Source organism: Rhinolophus hipposideros, assembly GCF_964194185.1.
Source record: "Rhinolophus hipposideros genome assembly, chromosome: 10".
In the NCBI taxonomy this organism is placed as follows: domain Eukaryota; kingdom Metazoa; phylum Chordata; class Mammalia; order Chiroptera; family Rhinolophidae; genus Rhinolophus; species Rhinolophus hipposideros.
The window spans coordinates 39,769,005-39,781,392 of NC_138056.1; the positions used below are offsets into that span (position 1 = coordinate 39,769,005).

The 12,388-nt window shown below is 48.4% G+C and overlaps 1 protein-coding gene across 4 annotated transcripts in view; it reads right to left on the reverse strand.

The window, feature by feature from the left end:
• The window catches only part of MICAL2 (microtubule associated monooxygenase, calponin and LIM domain containing 2), a 207,279-nt gene that overhangs the window by 172,536 nt on the left and 22,355 nt on the right, over positions 1 to 12,388 (reverse strand). For 3 of the 4 annotated variants that reach the window (XM_081063541.1, XM_081063538.1, XM_081063539.1), the window contains exon 2: positions 8,610 to 8,680. The exons of the other annotated variant lie outside the window; for it this stretch is intronic. The gene's annotated coding sequence lies outside the window, so the exon portion shown is untranslated. The remainder of the gene's footprint in view (positions 1 to 8,609; positions 8,681 to 12,388) is intronic. 4 annotated transcript variants of the gene reach the window in all.

The window sequence follows — 12,388 nt, forward strand, 5'->3', positions numbered from 1 at the left end:
AAATAATACCTCTCTGGATCTCAGCAGTCGGGCGGCCTCTGTGTAGGGGTGCTCCAGGCAGGAAAAGGATAGATGCTTATCCATTCCTTCCATTCAGCCATCCACCCACCCAGCCAGCAGTCCAGCCGGCCACGCCCCTCAACCCAGCCTCCGCACAAGGGCCTACTGTAAACTGCATTCAGCCTTTATGAGCAGGTGTGTGCACCTGCATGGGCAGGTAAACCCTTCCTGAGTCAGAAAAGCTTCATGGGCTGTTCAAAGCCTATTGACGTGTCAACATACTTGGGAAGCCAGGACCTATGATTTGAATATAAAATCTCCAATGCGGCTAAGAAGCAGCACGGCAAAGCAAGAACACCCATCAGGAGGTTCTTGGGAGACATGTCTAAGCATGGGACATTCAGTCACATGGGGAGTGGGCGGGGCAAGCTGAGGGAGCCAGCAGAACGGACTCTACCCTGTTTCCTCTGGGCCCACATTCCCCGTGGTTTGCTGATGGCATTGTTGTTTGTTTGTAGATTTGCTTTAAGCCTCCAAACAGGACTCATAGTCTTGAGGAGGGGAATTTCTGGATGTGGATCAAAGATCGTCTGGCCCTCCCTCCAGGCCCCCAGCTTAGGAGATGACAGCTCTGTAACTCCCTCTGCACCAAGGACCAGAGGCGACTTTCCTGGCGCGCATACCAGATCCTGCGAGCTGACAGCACACAGGCAGCTCAGCCTGAGACCTGTTCGTTTCTGTTGTGCTTCTGCTGGAAAATAGGAGGCTTTACTTGCTGGTGATTTATTTGTTCATATATTCATTCCCCAGATACTGATTACCACGTGCCAGGCAATGTGCTAAATGAACACAGCTTAACGGTTATCAAATACAACTCGGGACTGACAGGGTGAGACAGCTCTGAGAACGCATGTCTTGCCTTCACCAGGACCCACCCAAGGGGATCTCTGCCATGTCAAATATATTGATACCTGGAGGCAGTTCAGAGGTCTGAGCAGAAGTGAGAGGGGACAGTTTGGGTCACTTCCTTATTGTGCAGAGGAACTGAAGTCTCCTGAAACTCTTTTCCCCAAAGCTCTATGACACCAGTTAAGATTCTGGACAGTAAATACAGAAAGGCTTCTCTGATAAGACACAAGAGAACCAGTCCCTAAAATACACTCAACTGCTGAACTCGCTTCTGAGGAGATTGTTGGCTTGACAGGTTGGACTTCACATTCCAGGATGAGACATACAGCCCTGGGGTTTGACAGTCGTATAATATTTGACTGCTGGTAATGGCCATGGGGCTGGCACCAGGGGCAGTGTGGACTGTAGGGCAGCAGAGGTCTGAGGAGAAGGGTGCCCAGCTCTCCAGGTGACACTCAAAGGCCGTGTTCCTGTGCACTCAGAGATGCTTGGACAAGCTTGGACTGCCTTGACCATTGCCCCATTCAGTGGGTCAAAATTCTCCTCCCTGATCCAAAGCCCAACAGCCAGCAGTCTCAGGGGAGCGGACGGTAGAAGGTGTGACCGAGCTGGTGAATTTTCTGTGGCAGTTAAGAAGACAGGCCTCCCATCAGCCCTATGTAGTAAATTTGTGTCGTTTTAATAAAGATGCCGGACCAAAGATGCTCTTGATGTTCGGGCTTATGTTCTGAAAGACACATTCACTAACATAAGCAGCAGCTGTCCCCAAAAGAATTTTCTCTTTCTCAATAAAGCGATGAAACCCAGCAGCTACAAGAGATGGACTGTGACATGAGACCAAGAAACCTTTGCCTTTAAATCACTCTTTGGGTTTTCGTTCCCTTCTTCTCCATAAAGGACGAGTCGGGCTCAAAGTTCAGTTTCCAAAACTGATTTCCTAGGTCAGACCTCAGCAAGGGATTCAGTAAAGAGGAGAGAGAAAAGAGTTCTCAGAGGGCTCTCTCTCTTCACCATTACCCTCCCCACTCAAAAGACTTGATGTTTTTAAGGATTCTTCTGGCTCATTCTCATGGCAAATAATCTACTTCCTGGATAGTTCTGCCTTGCAAATATCCTCCTTAAAAACAGCTATATTTTTTCATTGGTCTTTATTTTTAAGTAGCCTTCTCACCCCACACCCTCAGCTCCTACAGAATTATTGTGTGGCCCTGTCTGGAACACAAAACCCTCCCTGGAGACACTCTCTGCACATGAACTCACAAGGGTGTTTGCTATCAGCTTATTTGGCAAAAGGAATCTAAGACATTTTAAATATGAACTGGCGTGTTGTCCATCCCACCCCCATGCCTTCACCCCATCAATAAACACTTCCACTGGTACGTGAGACACAAAAAATAGAAAATGAACACAAACTGTCTGAAAATGAGCCCCACCCACATTACCACAGGGAAAGGTACGTCCGGTGCCTGGAGAATTCTAGCTAGAGAATCTTTGCTGGTCTATTTTTCAAGGACTCTCACATAATTAGCATTTTACAAAGCCTTTGACAGTCGGGTTCCAAACCCCCCTCCTCTTACCCCAACTTATCTCTCAACTGAATGTTCCACTCCTACCCTCCTCGGAGAGGACAGACGCATATCACTCCTTCTTACTTCCAAATACCTAAATAAGCCTTTCATAGCCCCGTACCTTTTACTTGGAAAACGCTCTGCCTCCTTCTCTGCTTAGCAAGCTCCTATTTAGTCTTCAATATGCAAGTCCCACAGCACTGGGTTGGTGCAGTATTCCCGCATGATGCACTCTTCTCAGTGTTTCCAGAGCACTTGGCATGTCTCCCTATGATAATACTTAGAACGGAGATTGTGACTCTGTCCACATCTGTCCTGCTGCCAGGCCATAGGCTCCTGGGAATAAAGGGACTAGATCCTATTCACCTTTGTATCCCCACAACCAAGCCCAGGGCCTGGCACTTAGACGACCTGTAATAAATGCTTCATGCCTCAATCAGCACCCAGCCCAGTGAGCCCCAGCCCTTCCTTCTCTGTGCAGAGAGGTCATGTGAAACATAAAATGAGAAAACGCTTTGGGAGTCAGACACCTGGCATCTTGTGGGACACGGACAAGTTATCTAACCTGTATCTGCCTCCATTTTCTCCTCAATAAATAGCCATGCCTACCCCTCAGAGTGCTGCTGTGAGGAACAAACAAGATTAAATATGTAAACCCAGTGCCTGCCCAACGGAAAGAGCTCAAGATACATTTCCTTGAGCTCAGTAGGAAATGCTGAGCCAAAGGGGGCCCTACAGAAAAAAAGTAAATGGCTTCCGTCCGGGTCACATGTCATCAACGCAGTGATGACATGGCCAGCCTCTACCCAAAGAGCCCTCTCTTGAAGTAAGGGACGTGAAGCCTGCACTCAGTCCTTGCCCTTAGCTTGAGAGTCTCAAAACAAGGGCTCCTTAGCAACCAAGGTGATTTTTATCTGAATAACAAACCACAAAAGGCCATTACTGCTGAGGCCGAGCCATGACAGCCTTCGTTTCCTGCCTTGAATTAATCTTTCACCCCAAGACATACCATAAAACAGAATGATGCTGACTCCACAGCGTTAAGCCACTAAGTACAAGTCAAACAGCCGGCACATGGGAAGCCTCAACCTCTCCACGATGTTTTATTAGGCCTCAATAAACAATGAGGTGGGAGCAGTGGGGCCCTGCTCACACCTAAGACAACCAAGCTCAGGGTCAAAGAGAGGAGTGGAAAGTGTGGTGGCTGAACACGTGTGAGGAGGCACCTTGGTGCTGGGGAAAGAGCCGCTTCATACAATGCTTATCATTGCCCCGGTTGGGAATCAGGAGACTTGATTGCCATCTCAGTTCCACCACTAACTTGCTTCATGGATTTGGTTAGGTCATGCCTCTGGATCTCAGTTTCTTTACCCATAACATAGGAGCGTTACATTAGATGATCTGTAAGTTCTTTCTAGCTTTACTGCTTTAAGATCATAAATCTTAGAGACAGATCCGCTTTCGTTTCCGCTTTCTGTGCTGGTTGTCTGTCTGAGATATCTCTTAGCTCCGACTGAGCAGCCTTTTACCAACACTAGGACCTTTATTGCTGCCGAGTGTCGGGTCACCCTGAGCATAAAGCCTGGCCAGCGAGGTAGAGGATGAACTTGGAGCCATATTCTTAAGAGATTATCGACTACCCTCTGATTAAGCACCTCAACCCAGTCCAGGTACCTTGGGCATCAAGAGATCAGCTATCTCAATGTGGAAGAAAAAGGGGTGCTAGGGAAAGAAACCTCACAGGGTGATCTGATCATAAATTCCTAACAGGGCAGGTCGTGGTGGGTTGTCTTGCCCCAGGTCTCTGACTTCTTCAGTGAAAGGCTGATCTTTGCCGTAAGCCAGCCCTGCCCATTGTTTCTGTGCATCTAGGTGAACACACCTACACAATGCCTCTTTTCAGACCCCTTCTTCTAAAGCATGACCACCTTCAAGAGAGCGCATACTTTTAACTATCCTGTAATCCAACTCCCACCTTGCTTTCTCCCACCTTCGTGTAATCTTGCTTACGTTCTCTCCTTGATTCCAAATGCATAAAAGATGCCGCAAACTGTCATTTCTTGGAAGCATTTATCTCAGTCTGTTGAGATCTTGCTTCTACGTGTATGCTCCATTTCAATCAAATAATTTTTTATAATATTTCTGTACAGGTATGGACACTCTTACATTGATACCAACCCACCCCTACACATCTAGTCTGGCTTCTTTCCACTCAAGGATTTTCCCCAGTCCCCTCCTATATCAATTTACACCCAGTAGGTCCCAACACTCTTTCAAAACATCAGACTTTTCCCCATGCTGCTTGGCAGGAGACTAGGGCAGCAACAAGCAGCTCTTATTTGCACTCTGGCATACCTCAGGGTGGGGCAGGGGAGAGGTGGGAAAGCTACAAAGGCCACGAGAAAAGTGTTTACAGAACCAAACTCTGACAACGTGAGGAGTAGGTGACCTGGAGGAGAAAACAGTGCTAACCGTAAAGAGAGACAGAGTGGGCACTGAGAATCAGAGAAGTCTAAAAGAGGTTCCTTTAAGATGCCACAACCCTCTATGCCCCCCTATTTCCTTAATAAGAAATCTGAGGGCAGGTAAAGTTCTGTGACTGGCCCAAGGCCATGCAGCTAAACTGTGAGCAACCAACTCTAGAACGAGGGCCTTTGGTCTCAGCCAGCTCTTTTTTCCACTCTACTTGTTGACCTCAAGAATCTAATTAGGTTGCTCTAATGAGGCCAGCTGGATCCCCTGCAGACTCTAAGCAACACGACCCAAGTGTCACTTAGGGAAAGAGCAGGCCCAGCAGGTATTTTGATAACTGTCTCCCCTACCCCATACGTTCCTTCCCAAGCTGGCACAGTCCATTTGTTCTTTCTTCAGCCCTCACCACAAACTCTTGGGGAGTTCAGATGTCAGTGAGAAGGGAGAGATGTCTTTCTTGTTGCTATAAAACCCTAAATATCTAAGATAACCCACAATGACCCTCTTCCTCCAGCTGGAAGAGGCTGGTGGGGAAGAGTGGCATTGAGTGATGGAATTAATTCCCTGGATGTCTGACCTGATTAGGCCAAGAGTATCCATTCGTGGGCAGTTAGATGGGTCATCTGAAGGTTTGTGACAACAAGCAATAAGATCAGCCACTGTCAGGGACCTTTCAAAGATCAATGTTGGACAGATAGTCTCAGCATCGGGAGCAGGAAGCTCTGAGTAAAAGATTCAAGGAATTAATTATTTAGTGTGCATGACCCAGTTCCCGGAGGTGAAGCTGGGTGAGAAGAGACTCACCAGTTCCTTATCGTGGCAAGAAATTCAAATACTTCTCAGAGTAGTGTTCCTTTGCTGCCAAAGAGGATCTATTTATGGTTAAGTGTGGCCAAAAAAAAAAAAAAAGGCAAATACAATAGCCAAAGTTCACTCATTCAACAAATATTTATTGAGCTCCTCTTATGTCCTAGGCCCTCCGGGGATTTACATATGGTTGGAGCATAGTAGAGTACAAAGATCATGGAATTTATAAACAGGCGGCTGGACTATGTCCCAGCTCAGCCCATAGGCAGATACATTACCCTGGGCAGGTTACAGCCCAAGTCAAATTTCTCATCTGCAAAATGGGTGTAAATCCACCTGCCTTATTATGAAGATGAAATGATCTTTATAAATGTAAATTGCAATGTAAACCTAAGATGTAAACAATAATGATATAACACTGTAAGCTTTCCCTGCCCTAGAGAAGTTTATAACCTGGTCATGTTTTGGAAAATAATCCAAGGTACCTATTAGGCAAACATCACATTCTCTGTAATCTGGGCAAATTGTATGTTTCAACTTGTCAGTGTCTCAAGATGGAGACTGCGATCAGTCCCAGCCCCTCCGTCTGTATGCCCAGGAAATTGCAAAAAGGGGTAGAGTACAAATGGAATGAGTAGCCAGCACCTACCTGGCCCTGCATCCAGCCTCCAATGAGTGAATGACCAGGAGAGTCCCAAGATGCAAAGAGGGGGAAAAGACCCACTTAAAGTGTGGTCAATCAGAAACAAGAAAACAAAAATTCACTTGAGCACAAGAGGGAGAAGCCAGCCAGAAATGCACACACTTCCCTCTCTGTACACATTTCAGAGCATGATGGGATTCAGTGTCCACTGCCCGATCCTCCTCTGTGGATACACTCTACAGTCTGTTTCTCCAGAAGACAGGATGGATTCTCAGGCCACTGCAGACTGGCTAAGCGGGACCTCTGTGCCCAGACACTAAGAATCAGAATCATTGGAGCAGCTTTCCCTTTGGTCCAGTCACGCCCTTCTCACTCTGCCTGTCAGAACTGTCAAAATGCCTCTAAATGTCCAGACATGCCCACCTGTTATCCTTCCCTGGGCTGCCTCCAGGCTCCAGCCTCTTGGGTTACCCCTGAGGCTCTCTTCCCTTACCCTCTTCTTTTCTCCCTTCCTCCATCAAGGCCCTGCCCTGGTCTCACAGAACCAGGACAATTCCTGGAGGGCAGGGCCAGTTTTATGCATTTCTACATTCCCTCTAACTCAGGGCATTCACTAAACCTTTACCTTCCTGTCAATGCAGAATGATGGTCCTCAAATGTTCTCTGATGGCTGTATACAGAAGGGAGGCAGAAGAAGGGGGAGCAGGAGTGGAAAGAACACTAGACTGGAAGTCCAGGGCCTGCGTTTCAATTCTCCATTTGGCACTAGTTAGTTATATAATCTTGAGAAAGTATCTTCAGGGCAGGCCTCAGTTTCCCTAGCTGGTAATGAGGGGTTTGCTCTAAATTATCTCTTGGGTTCTCTCTAATTATAAAAATTGGTATTGCAGAAACCAGACTAGCCTGGGACACAGGAGATGTGGGTTCTGGTCCTTATTAGGCCTGGGACGAGGTAGCTGACTGCTCAGACCTCAGCCTCTATGTCTATAAAATAAATACGAATGATGTGACTAGCCCTCCCAGGGTGCAAGGCTCCCACGAGACACTGAGACAGAATTTCATGAGCAGTAAGCCCTGCAGAAACCTTGGGGTTTGAACTTCTTGAATCAAAAAACAGCTGCTGACCCCCTGCCATATGGCTGTACTGTGCCGCCAGGATGGCGCTGCCTGGCTCAGACAGGAAGGTTGGAAGACAGGTGCTTGCCCTCCAGGCTCTCATAGCTGGTGAGTGAGACAGACAAGGGAAGAAACCTTAACTCAGCCAGTGACGGGTCCGAAGTCTGAACAAACCGCTACAAGAGTGTCAAGGAAGAAGGGGCACTGACTTTGGGGAAGTGAGGGAAGCTTCTTCGAGGAACAGCATGTCCCGGATGTGGAGATCTGTCCCAGGAGTTGGGAAACTGGAACCAGGACAGAGAGGGGAGGCAGAAGAGAAGGCTGGAATGTGAGGCTGAGGTCAGACTGCTGGCCTGGAAGGCCAAGGGCAGAGCCACAGTCGGGTCTTCGAGGAAGGTCTCTGGCAGCATTGCGGAGAGCAGAGCAGAGGGACGGCGTGGGGCTAGTGAGCAGTGGGAAGGCTCTTACAAAAAGTTCATGAGGATGACTGAGCAAAACAAGCCATTACTGAGCTCTGCCGATACCTTAGCCTTCTAGACCCTCCGCTACACGGACCCGCTGAATCTACAGAAAGATGTCAACAGGTTTGTTCTCCTCAGAATGAAACCCAAGCAGAGGAAGATACTGCAATCACATTTTCAAATCTTGGACAAATGGTCTACAGTGTTCTCTCTGCAGTCACTCCCTACAGAAGCTGCCTGGCCAGATTCTTGCCTTGGCACAGATCGGGGCCAGCAGGAGACTGAAACATCATCAGAGCCGGGACCAGAGTCAGGACAGCTGGGCTGCTGGTCTTACTTAGAGGAAGAGGGGACAGAGATCCCACCCACTCAAAGATCACCGAGTTAGACAGGTCTTGCATCTCCCCAAACTGGCTCAGTCTCCATCCCTGCCTGCCGTCCTCTTCTGACAATGTAGGAGGGCTGTGCAACCTTTGAGGCTGTAGGCAAAGACAGGGCTTTCACTAGCCATTGTTTCTCCAAATGGGCTCACTTGGGCTTGAAGAAAGAGTGCAAGCGCCCCTGCCCTTTCCAAAGCCTGAAGCCAGTCCCCCAAGAGTGACTCAATAGCATAGAAGATCCACTGTAACTTACTTGATTCTCAGGCATTGCAGTGACGGAAGTCCCCTTCCTCCAGGACGAGCCGTGCACAGATGGCCATGTTCCTTTAAAAACAAGAGCCCAACAATGAACGTCAGCTCTTTTATCTTATATTACAGCCTCATATCTTCTCTCAGCCAAGAAGGCCCACATGCTTGTGCACTTTGTCCCTTAATAACACTTTAGCCAATAGGAGGAAATTTCTCTCTGTGCTCCAAGATTTGCATGTGAACAAAGGAATTGTGAGACGGTCAAACTAATTTTATTGTCTGCCACTGTCTGGGCACCCTAAGGGCTTACCACACCTCTATACAAAGGCTTGCAGAAAAAGTGAAAAGGATCTGGGAAAAAAATGCTTTATTAGGCACTTTAGTAGAAACAGAAAATGCCAGAATTTCTAAGCTTAGGACATGGTACAAATAAATCAAGCTGATGTAAAAACCCCATAACAAGTCAACAATGTAAAATCTGTTACATTTCCCAAAGTGGAACGGTCCAACACGCTAAATAAACAAGGAAGTTATAAAACTGGGCTACTTGATCATGGCTGAATTTCCTAAACAAATTATTATTTTGGCTTCTGATGACCACCCAAATGATTTGGTTACATCTTACTGCTTCTGCAGAAAACGCCTCTCCACCTGCTTGGGAAATGGAGCCCAGAGTCACAAGGCATTTCTAAGGATTTACTTTCACAATTCTAAATTTCTAAGAAGTAGCTTCAAGAAGACGAAACTAGCACAGATGTGAAATTTGAGACCTGCAAGAGGCAGTACCCATACTCCTTGGATACATACACTTTTGCTAAGCAGGGCGGTGTGCCTACTTACGCACATCAACACACAAGTGCTCTTTCTCATACACAAAGACTTGCCTTTAAAGCACTGTTCAGAATTATCAGACTATTCATGGGAAAGAAGCTCTTTCCTGAGCACTGGCTTTACATGGAATGAGCACTGTTAGAGACTAGACATACTTTGTCTCGGTGGCTCCTCACAGACACGAACGGAGGGTTGGAGAGCAGAAGGCATGAGCCAAGGCCCCATGGCATGGCAGCATTGGAGCCCAGGTCCGGCTGACCTGTGCCATAGTCCATCCCCCCTGCTGAGGTGAGAGGTGTGCTAGTGCAGCTGCACACCCCGTGAGCTGCCTGGCAGGCTCTCAGGGCAGCCACCTGGGCAGAAGCTGCCATCAGCTCTGTCATCATCATCATTATCAAGCCACACCTCTCTAGCCCATGGCAGCTGACAAACAGGCTGGCCCGCCTTGGTTACATTCTGTCAGCCCTGTGCAGTCTGGAGCCAAAAGTCAGAGAGGCTGGAGGCCTCCACTTCTCTGCTCCCTGATTCTCAAGAGAAGCTTCTGGGCACAGTGGATGGGGGTGCTGGACATCCCGGCACAGAATTTACTGTCAGTCTAACCAGGTTTGAGAACCAGGGACCTCCACACACTCCCTAGATGTCAGGAACAGAAGCCCCACCCCCGAGGACATTGTTGCCCCCCCCCCCCAGGACATTGCTGAGACCAGCAGCAGGGAAATAGGGGCTCTCTGAGGTTCTGCTTGAGTTGTCTGCACGGTGGGTGCACGTGGGCGTTTCTGGCCAGTCTACAAGGGCTGACCACAGGCCTGGGCACACTGTAATCTAACCACTCCAAGGGCCAACTCTTACCCTCTGTCTGACCAACAGCCAAACAGACTTTGAGCTCCCTTTAAAACTCCAGGAAACCACAAAGTCCTAGGGCCCAGTACCATCCCCCCCTTAGAGGAGTCTCAGTTTCCTCATCTGTAAAATGAGAAGCTTGAACTAATTTGTGATTTCCTCACCAAAGATCCCTTCTAGCTGCCCCCTTTCATGGGCCTGCCTTTTAGAGATATCTTCAAAACTAGTCAATCCTTCAAAGGAAGGAGAGGGTTTAATTCATGCGTAGGCATTGCGATGGGTGGTTAGCATGAGTTAGCTCAGATAATCCTCCCAGACACCCCATGAGGCAGGTAGTACAGTCATGTCACAGAAGGGGAAACTGAGGCGTGGTGCAGCCAAGTGCCTCCTTGCCTAGAGGCTCAATCAGCAATGACCACAGCAGCCTGGGACTCAAGAGTCGAGCTGGCCTAGTCCATGCCTGTGCTGGCTCCCTGATAAAATGTGTGCTTTGTAATCAACCAGAATGGAGAAACAAGTCTCCTCTTGGATTTGCCATCTTGCCACTCCCTAGCAAAGAAGCACGAGGTGTCCAGGCCGCTGTGGGCCTGAGTTGCGTGGCGCAGGAAAGGTTCCCTGTGAGCTTGAGTGGCCTCATGTATCCTGAGGCACATGAAAAGAACTCGAGGGACCTTCTTCTCTGCTGTTCCCCACGCCTAGCTCCATAGAAGCGCGGTCTCCACCAAGGGACACCAAGCACTTGGAACAGGACCTGGCATCTACCGGGCACTCCACCAACATGTGATGATGGAGGAGTGAAGAAATCCGGAGCTTACGCACTGAAGGCTTATTCGAGACTGTGTGGTGTGAGACATGTCAAGTCCAGCTCAGAACCACAGACCCGGCCCCTCGGCTACGTGCCCCAAGCAGGGGTCTCCATACCCCAGGCCAGCAGACAGAGGATGAAGGCGCACATGCTCAACCACGTCTGCCCTTCGTCCCCGTCACCAAAGGAGCTTCTGAGAGAGCAAGACAAGCGTCAGAACGCAGAGGCTGCTCAGAGTGATCCTGCACTCCGGCCCTGGAATCCAGCAAACCTGGCTTCCTGTCCCAGCTCTGTCACTTTAAATGAGTCAGGTGACCCTGGGCAAGCCAGATCATTTCCATGCGCCTCAGTTTCTTATCTAAAAATAGGGATAATGTCAGTGCTTACTCCATGGGGCTGTTTTGAAGATGAAATGAGATAACGCTGTAAAGGACGCAGCCCAGTGTGTCATTCGAAGTCACTGCTTGTAGCTGACATCTGCTATGCTGTTATTGCCTGCATCAGAGCGGGTGGTGAGGAGCACATCTGGGGTCCTCTGCTTGGGTTCAACACCAGCTCCCCCACGAGCTAGCTGTGTGACCTTGGGGAAATTGCTTAACCTCTCTGTACCTCAGCTTCCTGATACATAAAACGGGGTTGATTGTGAAGATGAAATGAGTTATATAGGTAAAGAGCTTAGAATGATGTCTGGCACAAAGTAAGCATGCAATAAAAGTTAGATTATTTTTACTTATTAATATGACTAGCATCTTTCTACCTTTGTTCTGATAATAAATTCCACCCCATCTTCTACTCCCCAGACAAAAAGGTGGGCATGGGACTCAAGATAGGTTCATCAGAGTATCTTTCCTTCTTGGCCACATTCGTGGGTGCAAATGGTGTGTACGTGCTCCAAGCTGGACCAAGTACCAAAACGAAAAATCCTAGGGCTTGGTTCTCTTGGGTCAAGGGAGGGTTGTGTGGGGTTAGCTGGGAGCTGTCTGCAGCCAGGGACCACTGAACAGGGGATGCTGGTCCAGGAATGCTGAAGTCACCTCGTCTCTTCCTGGGGCTGGATTCTGAAGTTCCTTCTTGGAGTTTCTGAGCCTCCCCTAGAACCTTCCAAGGCATCCCATTTTTGCTTAAGTTCCTGTCACTTGACACCAAAAGAGCTCTGACCAACAACAGCATTCCATGATTCTCCGCATTATCATCACTAAATCCCACTGAGGAAGAAAAGCCAGCTGCGCATTCAGTGAGACCCAGTTAGCCAGGGAAAAACAAACATGGGAAGCAAGGTGTCTCTACAAACTGAAGTTAAGAGGAGA